Source organism: Neophocaena asiaeorientalis, unplaced genomic scaffold (genome assembly GCF_003031525.2).
Source record: "Neophocaena asiaeorientalis asiaeorientalis breed wild unplaced genomic scaffold, Neophocaena_asiaeorientalis_V1.1 scaffold45, whole genome shotgun sequence".
Classification (NCBI taxonomy): Eukaryota; Metazoa; Chordata; class Mammalia; order Artiodactyla; family Phocoenidae; genus Neophocaena; species Neophocaena asiaeorientalis.
This window is the reverse complement of record NW_020174642.1, coordinates 4,170,997-4,183,948: the sequence shown is the minus strand read 5'-3', so window position 1 is coordinate 4,183,948 and position 12,952 is coordinate 4,170,997.

The window sequence follows — 12,952 nt, the reverse complement described above, 5'->3', positions numbered from 1 at the left end:
TTGGTACTCTGATCTGAAAAATCGCCTCCTTAAATGGCGGTGTGGTATCGATGATGATTTTTTACAGTTTGCACCAGTCAGAGGAGGGTTACAGGTGAAAGGCAGGAATAGTCATGGCGTTGAAGATGGAGAAATTGAGAATTTCTGGAAATGATTTAAGTCCACTTCTTACAAACTAAGCAAAGACGACCCCAATAACTTTCGTGTGTAGGGCTTTATAGAGTCATCTACCTTTCCACCCTATTTGATTCATGAACAATAGCACTGGGAGAGTCTTTACTCTCCTTCTTCCAGGTCACACATCTGAGGTTCTGAAAAATACCAGTGTCGGAACTAAAACCCACATCTAAGTCTTGCGACTCCAAATCTGGTGATCTTTGCTCTAAGCTGCTGCAGATGTCATGGGATGCCCAAGAAGTGATTTCAGCCTCTGCCATATAGTTGATATTTTTCATCATCTGTCATTGGAGAATCATAGACATTTGCCGTCTTTCAATGCTTTGCAAATCTGAATGTCTTATGCAGGGCAATTGCCAAGTGATGAATATCTTCCTTACCTACAATACATTATATTACAGTCTTGATGTAATGAAAAGCTCGTGGACTGTATCCTATATGTCTAGTGGAGAACGCATGACGGTTATAAGCAATTATCCACTTGGACTTGTACCAGGAGCTCCCAAGTGGTGTGCTTATGTTGATGTTCTGATCGAGTGAAATTCCCCCGCGTTCCCTGGAACTTTGCCAGCCAGGGTCCAAGTAGCCTGTGGAGTCAACTAGAGGGACTCATGGAGAGAGGGGCATGGTGAGACTCCCAAATGGTGCCTAGGGGGAAAGGGAGATTGAAGAACACAGCATTCTAAGAGATTGAAAAACTTCAAGGACATTTTACAACGCATTAGGGTGTGAGGCATCTGACTGTGTGCATAAGTTATTTTATTCTGCTTGCATTTGTGTATATTAATGTTAATTATTAAACATGAATTGAGGGCTTCCTTGGTGGCACAGTGGCTAAGAATCTGCCTGCCAATGCAGGGGACTCGGGTTCAAGCCCTGGGCCGGGAAGATCCCACATGCTGCGGAGCAACTAAGCCCATGAGCCACAACTACTGAGCCCATGTGCCACAACTATTGAAGCCCGTGTGCCTAGAGCCTGTGCTCTGCAACAAGAGAAGCCACTGCAATGAGAAGCCTGTGCACCGCAACAAAGAGTAGCCCTTGCTCACCACAACTAGAGAAAGCCCATGTGCAACAACAAAGACCCAATGCAGCCAAAAATAAATAAATTTATTTAAAAAAATAATAATGTATAAAAAAAAACCCCAAAACAAAAAAAACATGAATTGAGATCTGTAAATAAGAACTGGAAAATCCAGTCTTGTTTACACATCTGCTATTACATAACCTTGCTAACATATACACGTAAATGCAGGGGGGAAGCTAACATTTATTGAGCACTTACTATACAACAGGTACTTTGTATACATTAGCTCATTTAATCCCCATGACAATTCAATGAAATAGGTATTTTTATGGCATCTCACAGTGAGGAAGCTGAGTTCAAAGAGGTTAAGGAGTATGCCAGGTAGATCATGGCAAAGCTGTCTTAAAAGAAAATTATCAGTTATTGCATGTCCCCTGCCCCATGGTGGATAGAGAGGAAGGTTGCATTTCCTGACAGGGGCTCATCCTTAATCAACGGTTTTAGAGAAATGACAATTCAGGGAAAGGTATAAGTTTGCATATAGATTAAGCCACGAGCATATCTTAAAATAAAATTGTTGAATTTCTAAAGCTGTGATTTATATGGACATCAGTTCAAGTTGTTTTTTAGACAGGGGTTTCATATCCCTCAATAGTTCCACAAATTCCCCCCCCCCCCCCCATATAAAATAAGAAGTGACTTCTTGTACCTCGGAGCAAATTGTTTTTCACTCATTCTTATTTTTAAAAATATCATCTTATGAGAAAGTACACTGTTATTTAGAATAAAATATTAAAATCAGTTCATTTTGCCTTGGGTGGCATTTTAGAGTTTTCTGATAAAGAATCAATGGTTTTCCCAGTAGGATTCCCATTTGAAGTAGTCATCATCAGTTTTTCTTACTTTCAAAGTTTATTAATGCAAAGTGTTGATCAGTTGTAGAAGGTTGAAAAGATATCGGGAGAGAAGAGGGAGTTGTGGGCAGGTAAAGTGGGTGTATATTATTGATTTTTTTTCACTCTGAGAAAATTCTTGGCAAAAAAAAAAAAGTCCTGGTTGATAAGTGCATCTTTTTTTTTTTACACTTTGTTTGGATTATAAAAAAGGAGGTCAGGAAATAAGCTTTGTAGAGGTCTATGTAGAGTACATAGCCCACACACTAGGGTTTGCACCTCTAATGTTCTAAAACATTTTCTTACAACTCTTCCCCCAAATTACTGAAGTAGAAGAGTCTTTCCAACTTAAGATGTCATAACTATAAAATAAAATCAATAATTAGTTATTCTAACTATACCTAATATTAAGACTAAATTACTCATTTTAAAAAAATTAGCAACTAGTGATTCTTTTGCAATAGCTTTGGTTCAGTGAAATTAGGATTTGAAAAGTAGCCAAACATCTGTAACTTGCATGTGAGAAATGTCTTAGTTTCTTTCAATGAATAAAAGTGGTGAAAATTCTACCTTCTACAAATTCATAGTTACCGTCACAGGGAACTTCAGCATCACTTAACCCATTCTGGAAATGATGTTGATTGAACAGCTCAAAGATTCTCAAGATTTCTGTTCTTACTTCATTCGGGTTCATCTTTTATCAAACCCTCATTGTTCGTATTAAACCAGGTTAAAAATCATTGGTGCTATAGCCTTTTACTTACCACATCAAGGTCTTCAATGGGAAAGTGTATGTCCATAGAGGGTCACTCGCTTGTTCTACATGTATTGCTACTCCATTTACTTGAAGCAGTGGGTAAAAAAAGACTTAGTGGTATAATTCCAACTATATGACATTCTGGGAAAAGCAAAACTGTGGAGACAATAAAAATATAAGTGGGTGCAAGGGGTGTGGAGGGAGGAGACTTGAATAGGCAGAGCACAGAGGATTTTTAGGGCAGTGACATTACTCTGTATGATATTATAATGACGGATATAGGTTAGAGAGCATTTGTCCAAACCTATAGAACGTACAATACTGAGAGTGAACCCTAAGGCAAGCTATGGACTTTGCCTTTGGGTTCTTTGCATGCTTATGATGTGTCCGTGTAGGTTCATCTGTGGTAACAAATGTACCATTTTGGTGATGATGTTGAGAAAGGGTGGGGGAAGAGGTATATGGGAAATCTCTGTACCTTCGAACTCTCAATTTTGTTGTAAAACTAAAACAGCGCTACCTTAAAAGAGAGTTAGTGAAATAGATGTTTATCATGTGCTTTACCCAAACCGAGGGCTACTGCATAAAAATGAATTATTTCTCCCTGGCTGTCATCGTGGTCATCGTAGTGCTTTTCAAAGCTATACCGACTCCTTTCCGTGTTTGAGGGCATCTGCCACATACACTGGGGAAGTGCTGATCACTATTTTCAAAGACATACACTAAATTACCACTTTGCCTGCAAGGGAACGGACATTTCTTTAACAGTTTTAAAAATATGAATAACCATTAGCCAATAGGAAAGTTATCGCCCTTGAATTAGAAAATCGGGTCAGTGTGTTTGGTTCCAGGTTATTTGCACAAAGCAGGGAAAAGGCAACGTTGTACAGTATATCTTCCGATTAGCTCTTCTGTGTTTGCTGGCAGAACAAAGCATCCCTCACATATGTAGGCAGAGGTCCTTGCAGCAGGGAAGAGCTCATTCTTCCCACACAAGGTTATCACATGCTTTATTATTCAACAGGCACTGTTCTAGGCTTTGCAGATAGAGTGGTAAACCAGATGGACGAGGCTCCTGACTCTCTGAGTGACATTTTCATAGCAGGACACAGATGAGGTCAAGTAGACAAGTGAAGAAAAATGATATTGTTAGATGAGGACTGTGCAGAGATTTGTGGGGATGGGGCAATGGCTGGGGGTCTCTTAAGTCTGTGTGTTTAGAAAGGGCCTCTGAGGAGAAAATGTTTAAGCTGAGTGCTGAGTAGAATTGCCAGGTGTAGCAAATATAGATGCATGACTTCCAGTTAAATTCGAATTTCAGATAAACAATAATATTTTAGTATAGGTATGTTTCATGCAATGTCTTATTCCACATTGTATTGGCAACATTAACCCTGAAGGCACCCAGAAGAGTCACTCCTTGAAGGTCAAGAAGAACAACGTTTATGCTGCAGGAAGAGGGGAGAAGCTGGTGCAAAGCCCCACAGGGCAAGGGGAAGGGAGGAACTTACTTTGTGAAGAAGCAGAGTGGCCAGTGGTCAGGAGCCGGGACACTGGAGACATTGCCTAGTCCTAAATTCTGTCCCCACTGCTCACTTGCCACGTGACCCCTGGGTCACATCATAAAACTTCTTTGTCCCAGTTTACGCATTTGATAAATAGGAATAATAATACTAGTACTTAACTCATAGGGTCAGTAGGGGGCTTAACATAGTTCATACACATAAACAGCACGTACCATCTAAGTATTTGCTATCATTATAGACAACTCACCATGAAATGTTCCCCTTGTACCTCAGGGGTACATTCAGTATAAACTGATCTACACATATCAAGAATCCTCTTGGCTTCCAGAAGAAGTCTCTGACAATATAAAACCCATCCACTCTTTTCACAGAACAAAATGTGTACCCCACAAACACCAGGACCTGCCCACGTGAGGTCTGTTTTAACACGGCTATCTGAAGTCTTTCTCAACCCACGGCCAGAGCTCCTGCCTTACCTTAGCAGTTCCAGGATGGATCATGTCACTTAACAGGAGAACCAGCTACAACTTCTTTCTCTGTAAACAGTCCTAATAATTTTTAACCATTTCCAATGCAGAGGTTTCACAGATTTTTTTTAACTCCTATATGAAGCAATTCTTTCATGATACACAAGTAAAAATGTTACATGACATGCTACTTATAACAAGGACTTTTCAAATGATGTCGACCCACATGACCTGGAATCTCTCTTGTAGTATAACTCAGTGTTCCCTTCTGAACTTGAACGTGCCAAGGCCAGGCCCCATTCACTGCTGTGGCATGATCGCCGTGCTCAGACACCTGCAAAGATGGGAAATGGATGTTGAGATCCCACGTTCTACAGAAGTCATGGTGGGCGTTTGCTTCCACTCATCTGCATCAAGCAAACCAACTTGCAGTGATGAGAGCATCAAGGTGCAGGAGGGCAGCGTGATGGAGATCACGGGCTCTGATTTCTCACTAGCTGCATGGAAGTGTCCATCTTAGCCCATCCGTCTGTATTTCAGTTCCCTCAACGGCAGCATGGGGATAACTTTCTCACTGAGTTCTTGTGAAGATCACATGAGTTCATACATGTAAAATAGCTTTTAGGACTGTGCCAGATGTAGTCAATCCTGCATAAGTGTATTTTATATATTTATAACATATGAACATGCATATACTATCACTCAATATAAAATACAATCATTTATTATTTCACTGGTTTTACATTGACCTTGCACCCCAGTTCCCCAAATGCTGCTCAGAGCTAACGGGGAATCTTGTTATGGGAATACACTGTTATAGCGTACTTACAGCCAATGGCTAGGTGAATTTTAAGAATTCTTCTAAGTACTAACAATATTATTATTGTTATTATTATTTTACATAGAAGAGCTAATGACCCAGGCTAATTTAAAAAAAATTAATTTCTTGAAGTATTTTGACTTACAACCTTGTGTTAATTTCTACTGTACAGCAAAGTGATTCCATTCTACATATATACTTATACATTCTTTATCATATTCTTTTCCATTGTGGTTTATTACAGGATATTGAATATATCAAGAGTTCCCTGTGCTATACAGTAAGACTTTGTTGTTTATCCATTCTCTATATAGTATTTTGCATCTGCTAATCCCAACCTCCCAGTCCATCGCTCCTCACACCCCACAACCCCTTGGCAACCACCAGTCTGTTCTCTATGGCTGTGAGTCTCTTTCTGTTTTGTAGATAAGTTCATTTGTGTCATATTTTAGATTCCACATATAAATGGTATCATGTGGTATTTGTCTTTCTCTTTCTGACTTTACTTAGTATGGTAATCTCTAGGTCCATCCATGTTGCTGCAAATAGCATTATTTCATTCTTTTAAATGGCTGGGTAATATTCCATTGTGTATATACATAGCGCATCTTCTTTATCCATTCATCTGTCAATGGCCATTTAGGTTGCTTCCATGTTCTGGCTATCGTAAATAGTGCTGCAATAAATATTGGGGTGCATGTATCTTTTTGAATTATATTTTTCTCCAGATATATACCCTGGAGTGTGATTGCTGGATCATATGGCAGCTCTATTTTTAGTTTTTTGAGGAATCTCCATACTGTTTTCCATAGTGGCTGTACCAATTTACATTCTCACCAACAGTGTAAGAGCGTTCTCTTTTCTCCACACCCTCTCTAGCATTTGTTATTTGTAGACTTTTTTTTTTTATTTGTAGACTTTTTGATGATGGCCATTCTGATTGGTGTGAAGTGATACCTCACTGTAGTTTTGATTTGCATTTCTCTAATAATTAACAGTGTTGAGCATCTTTTCATGTAACCAACGAATCTGACTTTAGTTTTTAAATCATTATAGGACCCTTCAGAACAGCTACCACTGCTCCACACAGCTTTGAAATCTGTTTACTTGCCTGTAAACTCACAGACCCATCTCTCGAATTCATGGATTTTGGATGCCAAGACTGATGGATGAGTTGAATGAACCAATACTGCATTGGTTTCCTATGTCAAAACAAAGGATTAACTTTAAAATAGTAGAATTGACTTTAGAATACATTACAAAATTGTCTCTAAAGCAACTTTAAAAGAGAAATTTTAAAAACTATTTTAAGCAGTGGCTACAATTTTGGAATACATGTTTCCAAAACCACTTTGAAGGGGGAACAATTATTATCATCCTTGAGTTCTATGTTTCATCTTTTTTACAGTCTTGCTACTCAAAGGCTGTCCCAATGGACCTTCGATATCCTTACGCAGCTGCATACCCTGGTAGCTCGTTAGAAATGCAGAATCTGAGGTTCAGCTCCAGACCTGCTGCATTGGAATTTGCATTTTAACAAGATCCCTGGCTGATTTGCACACGTATTAAGGTTTGAAAGGCACTCTTGTACAGTCTGTCTACATGAGTGTCAGGACACATTAAGCCCCTATTCTTACCTGTAAAGGGTTTTTTTTACAATTAATTAATTAATTTTATCTTTGGCTGCATTGGGTTTGCGTTGCTGTGAGCAGTCTTTCTCTAGCTGAGGCGAGCGGGGGCTACTCTTTGTTGCGGTGCATGGGCTTCTCCTTGCGGTAGCTTCTTTTGTTGCGGAGCACAGGCTCTAGGTGCACGGGCTTCAGTAGTTGTGGCTTGTGGGCTCTAGAGGGCAGGCTCAGTAGTTGTGGCGCATGGGCTTAGTTGCTCCGTGGCATGTGGGATCTTCCTGGACCAGGGCTCGAACCCATGCCGCCGGAATTGGCAGGCAGATTCTTAACCACTGTGCCACCAGGGAAGCCCCACCTGTAAAGGTTTGAAGTCATTACTCTCATGATAACGTGATCTGATTCTTACCTGTACTTACTAACGACAAATGTGATTCTTTGGCACATTTGCCATCAACCCAGGTATCAACCAGCTCCTCTGGTATTTATCTTGTATGACTTATAACACCAAATAGAGCTGACCACAGGGGTTACCACTTTACCACTATGAGGAACCACTATCAGAATATCCTAATTAAGGCAAATAGTTGGCACTGATAATGGCCTTTGGGATCTGGTGATGGCTGCTTGAGGCCATAAATGTCCTGCTGGCTTGTGCCAAACCTCAGATGAGAACATACTGCTCAGTAATACCAAGTCTGTGGATCCTTTCTAGTTTAACCTCTTATGCGCAACAATTCTACCGTAAAAGGTCTCAGCTCATCGACCTAAAAATCATTTCAGTGCAAGTGTTTCTGCATGGAAGGAGGGTGAGAGTGTGTCATTGTTGGTCTTAACCAATCAAGGCGCAAACCATTCTTTGCTCAGTGGCACTGCCACAGAGTATTTGGAGGTCTGCCCCTGCCCACAAACTACTTAATGGGAAAAAAAAGTCATTCGCTGCCAACCCGCTGTCTGATTCTGAGTTTTTATGGTTGCACTTCTCTGCCTGGTAATCTGGGTCTAAATGTGGACTCCATTGCCATTTCCCTCCTCTGCTTTTTTGCTTCTCTCAACCAAAGCACACATGAGCTTAGACCTCCAAACTCTGGAAAGCAGTGTGTCCATTTTGACTGAATAACCTACATCAGTCCCGCTGCCCTCTGTGGATGTTCCTGTTTATTCTTAGAAGATGTCTGAGCCCGGTCTCTGAGAATTGGAATGGCTCTTTGCCACCCTGGGAGTGAATTTTTGCCTTTCTTGCTGACATTTTAAGTAGACCACTGGGTGTGGGCTGGTATTTCATTTCCCAACATGCTTGGTGCAATTACACTAAAATATTACAAAGCCTGTTTGTGGAAAGGGTGAGGGTTTTGGCTCCAGAGCCTAAACCTCTCGAGAGGACAGCGTGAGACAGCGGTGAACAAAAGCCCTGGCCTGGTGGAGGGATTTGAGGGAGGTCCTTGGAGATCAGCTCAGCCTGGTCAATTCCTGTCAGTGCCTGGACAGCTCCACGGGGTTTCCAGGACTCGGTCCTCCTCCTGAGGAGATCCATGCCATGTGGACAGAGCTTCCCAGAAAGAGATGGCAGGAGAAATCGGGAGAGATTGACTTTTATTTCACAGCTTTGGTAAAATCCTCATTCACAATGACTCTCGGTCTGATACCATGACCTGAGTTGCAATGAACTTTTCCATGGCTTATTTTTATCTTTTATTTTTCCCTCCAAATCTGAGTCTATGGATGAAAGAAGAATGTAGCTAGGAGATGTCCTTGCAAGCAGAGCTAACATCGATGATAAGCCGGGCTTTTATCCTTCAGGGCTTACCAACCTAGGGCCTAGACCTAGGTATTGGGATTGTTGAATACGATAATCTGTTCTATTTTAACAACTTGTTTCCGTAATAGCTGAGTCCATTATAATGGCATCTTCTGAGAAAGGGAGGGAGAATCAAAGATACAGTGTGAAAGTGATGACATGTATTAAGTACTGAAAAATATGCTTCTGGAGACTTTCAAAGAGCTGTATCTGTTCCTTTTAAATTACTTCCATCCCAGGATATTGTCACTACAGTATAACTATATTTTTTTAAACAATTTTCCTTTTAATACATCTTTTTTATACAATTTTAAAAGTTACTTTCCATTTACAGTTTTACAAATTATTGGCTATGTTCCCCACGTTGTACAATACATCCTTGAGCCTATCTTACACCCAATAGTCTGTACCTCTCACTTCCCTACCCTTATATTGCCCCTCCCCCCATTCCCACTGGTAGCCATTCGTTTGTTCTCTATACAGGAAAACTGGTTTTGAGGCGGGCTTGGTTCTATCGTGGAAGGGAGAGATTTCTTTTTTTTTTTTTTTTGCGGTACGCAGGCCTCTCACTGTTGTGGCCTCTTCAGATGCGGAGCACAGGCTCAGGACACGCAGGCTCAACGGCCATTGGCTCACGGGCGCAGCCGCTCCGCGGCATGTGGGATCTTCCTGGACCGGGGCACGAACCCGTGTCCTCCGCATCGGCAGGCGGACTCTCCACCACTGAGCCACCAGGGAAGTCCAGGGAGAGATATCTTGAACTGCATGGTGAAACTTCACCCAGGGTGCAGCCCTGACAGAGGGAGTGGAGGGTTCTGGAGGAGGACTGAAGTTACTACCATCAAAGGGCGATTGGGGCTAACAGGTAATGAGAAATAATCTGCCTGCTGTGGATGGAGAGATCAAGGGAAGACAATGGTTTGCTTGCAAATTAAAAGGGTAACCGCCTGAAATGCAAATTCGAACTCCACTGAGATACCATTTCTCAACTATGAGATTAGTAAACATCGAAAAGTATGACAACATACTCTGAGGGTGAGGCCACGGGAGCAAGTGCCACTTCGCACCCCATTGGGTGGGAACATGACGCAACACCGGAAGAGGAAACTTCGGCAATAGCTAGAGAAACGGCTTGTGGATTCACCCTTGGAGGCAGCAGTACCATATCAGGAAGGCAACCCCAAAGACACTGGCATCATCTAAAATGATATTTGCACTAGATTCTTTTATTGAAGCATGGTTGATAATTGCACAAGCCTGGAAACAACCCGGATGTCCACCAGTGAGTTGACTGAACAAACTGTAATACTGTATATCTATAAATGAAGCAGCTGTAAAAAGAAATGAGAAAGACATACTGCTTCTTTTAGAGTGTTAGGATGGAGAATGCAGTTAGTATTTTGTATAAGAAAGGAAGAGGAGTGCCAAGAGAGGTTCACATGTGCTTATATTTTTTTATAGGAGCAAATAGAATGATAAGGGGAAATAAGGTAGGGACGAAGATGGAAACTAGACCTTTCTGAACAGGCCTTGATATGTAGATTTGACTTTGGAACCAGGTGAATGTTCTACGTTATCAAACATTACAGAGTAAAAATAAAATAAAATTTAAAAAATTTAGAGACGCAGATGATCCTAATTCTGTGTCAAGTGGTTGAAAATAAATCACATAGAAAAAAATTATTTTATATGATAGCACAGAAATTTACCTGTACGCACATTACCCATGTGTAATGAGCGTTAAAAAATTTTAACTACATTCTACAGTTTTATTTTTGATAATAATACCGGTATTGTAATGTCAAAACAACTATATCGATATACAGGTAGACACATTTTAGGGTAAGGAAATAATGTTGGTAATGACATTAGGAGACCAGATTTTCCAGGACAGAGATACAAAATAAAATCAGGTAAAAATCCTGCACTTCGTCATTTAAAATATCATATGATCCCATGCTCTATTTTTCTCTTTTTAGAAAATACATATTTCCTAGTCCCTTCAAACTGGAAGCATCCCAACGTCTATCAACAGGTGAATAAACAATCCATACATTGAAATGCTTTCCTGTAACAAAAGGATTAAACTGTCAGGGTACATAGTCACATAGACGAATCTCAAAAAACATGCTGAATAAAGAAAGCCAGGTACAAAAGATTGCATTCTGTGTGACTTCATTTAGATGATGTTCTAGAAGGGACAAAACTCTGATAGAAGGTGGATGAGTGGTTGCCTGGGGTGGGGGACGGGAAGGATTGAGTGCAGAGAAAACTTTCCGGGACTGTGAAACTGTTCTATGTTTTAATTAAGGTATGGATTTTGTGAGGCTCTACATTAGTCCAAACTCATCAGACTTTACATTTAAAATGTGTGTAATGGTACGTAAATTGAACCTCAATACATTTGGCTTAAACGCAGAGAAGACAGTAAAATCTGAGGGGATGGGGATAGGGCCAGGAGTTGTGTATGGCAATCCTGCACTTTTGCTACACATCCAAGAAGGGAATTTGTCCAGGACACAAGTGGGCAAGTGAGCAGGAAATGAGGCCAAAAGTAACACGCACACCCTGTCTGCCATCAAAGGTCAGGTCTGGAGACTTCTTCTATTGCTTAAGAGTGAGCCATTAGGAAAAAAGCCACACAGAGCAACAGAAGTCCCATTAAAAATATGCATAAATAAGGGAAACGGAACGTCATGTTACAAATATGTCTGGAAAAAGTTTCCTACTGGAATTAAAAGAAGATGCGAGAAAAGCATCTGCTTATTGCACAGGTGATGTGGAGTCAGGCCTCCCTAAACAGGATCAGGGCACCACCGTTGGGGGAATGAGTTGCCCGGCCCCTGGCAGGATGGGACACGCATCAGAGCTTGTCTGGGTAGGATTGCCAAGAGCTTTGGTGATGATTTAAGTAGTGTGGAGTTTTTCTTGTAGGCACTGGATCGATTGATTGATTGATTTTAGCTCAAGAGAGCAATGTGATCAGCCTGTTTTAGCTTAGTTTGTTTTTAACTGAGGAAGATTATCCTGGCAGTAGTGGGGAGGATGCTTTTGTTAAGGGAAAGACAGAGGCAAGCAGGGCCGTTGGGAGTTGTCTGGCTGAAAGATAGTTTTGTTCGAAACGGAGATGGTGGTGGGAATGGAAAAGATGGGACGCACTTGAAGGAAATTTCTGAAGTGGTATTGAGAGCAACTGTGAACACAAGTTTGTGTGCCCGACCCACAGTGAGGCCAAACAAACTGAGACGTCAGTTTGGAGCGGAGAAAGATTTATTGCAGGGCCATGCCAGGAGATGGGCGGCTCATGCCCTAAAAGCCCCGAACTCCTCCAAGGGTTTCGGCAAAGCATTTTCAAAAGCAGGTGAGGGAGGGGTGTCACAGGGTATGTGATCAGCACGTGCACAGTTCTCTGATTGGCTGATGGTGAGGTAACAGGGTGGTGTCACAGGGGTTAACATTATCAGTCCTTAGGCTCCTGGAGGCCTGGGCCCATGTGCTCATGGGCATCAAGTAGTTAACATCTTCCATTTGGTGGGGGGTTTTCCCATCTGTAAAACAACTCAGGAAATGTGCATCAAATACTGTTATCTAGGTACTTCAGAGAGGAGCTAAAGCAGAGGATATGGGGGAAGGCCTGTCCTGGGAAGACCCCATAGGGTCCTGCTCGGTCACACAACTTTTGGCCAATGCGTCCACGTGTGGGAAGAGATGGAGAGGGAGATGAGGGGAGTTGGGAGGAACCAGGAAAGTGGTAGGTGAAAAAATGATAGGAATTAAGGTTTCTGGCATTGGAACTCTGGGTAAATGGTGATTCAATCAACAGAGGCTGGAAATAAAGAGTAGACACAGGATTGAAAGGAAA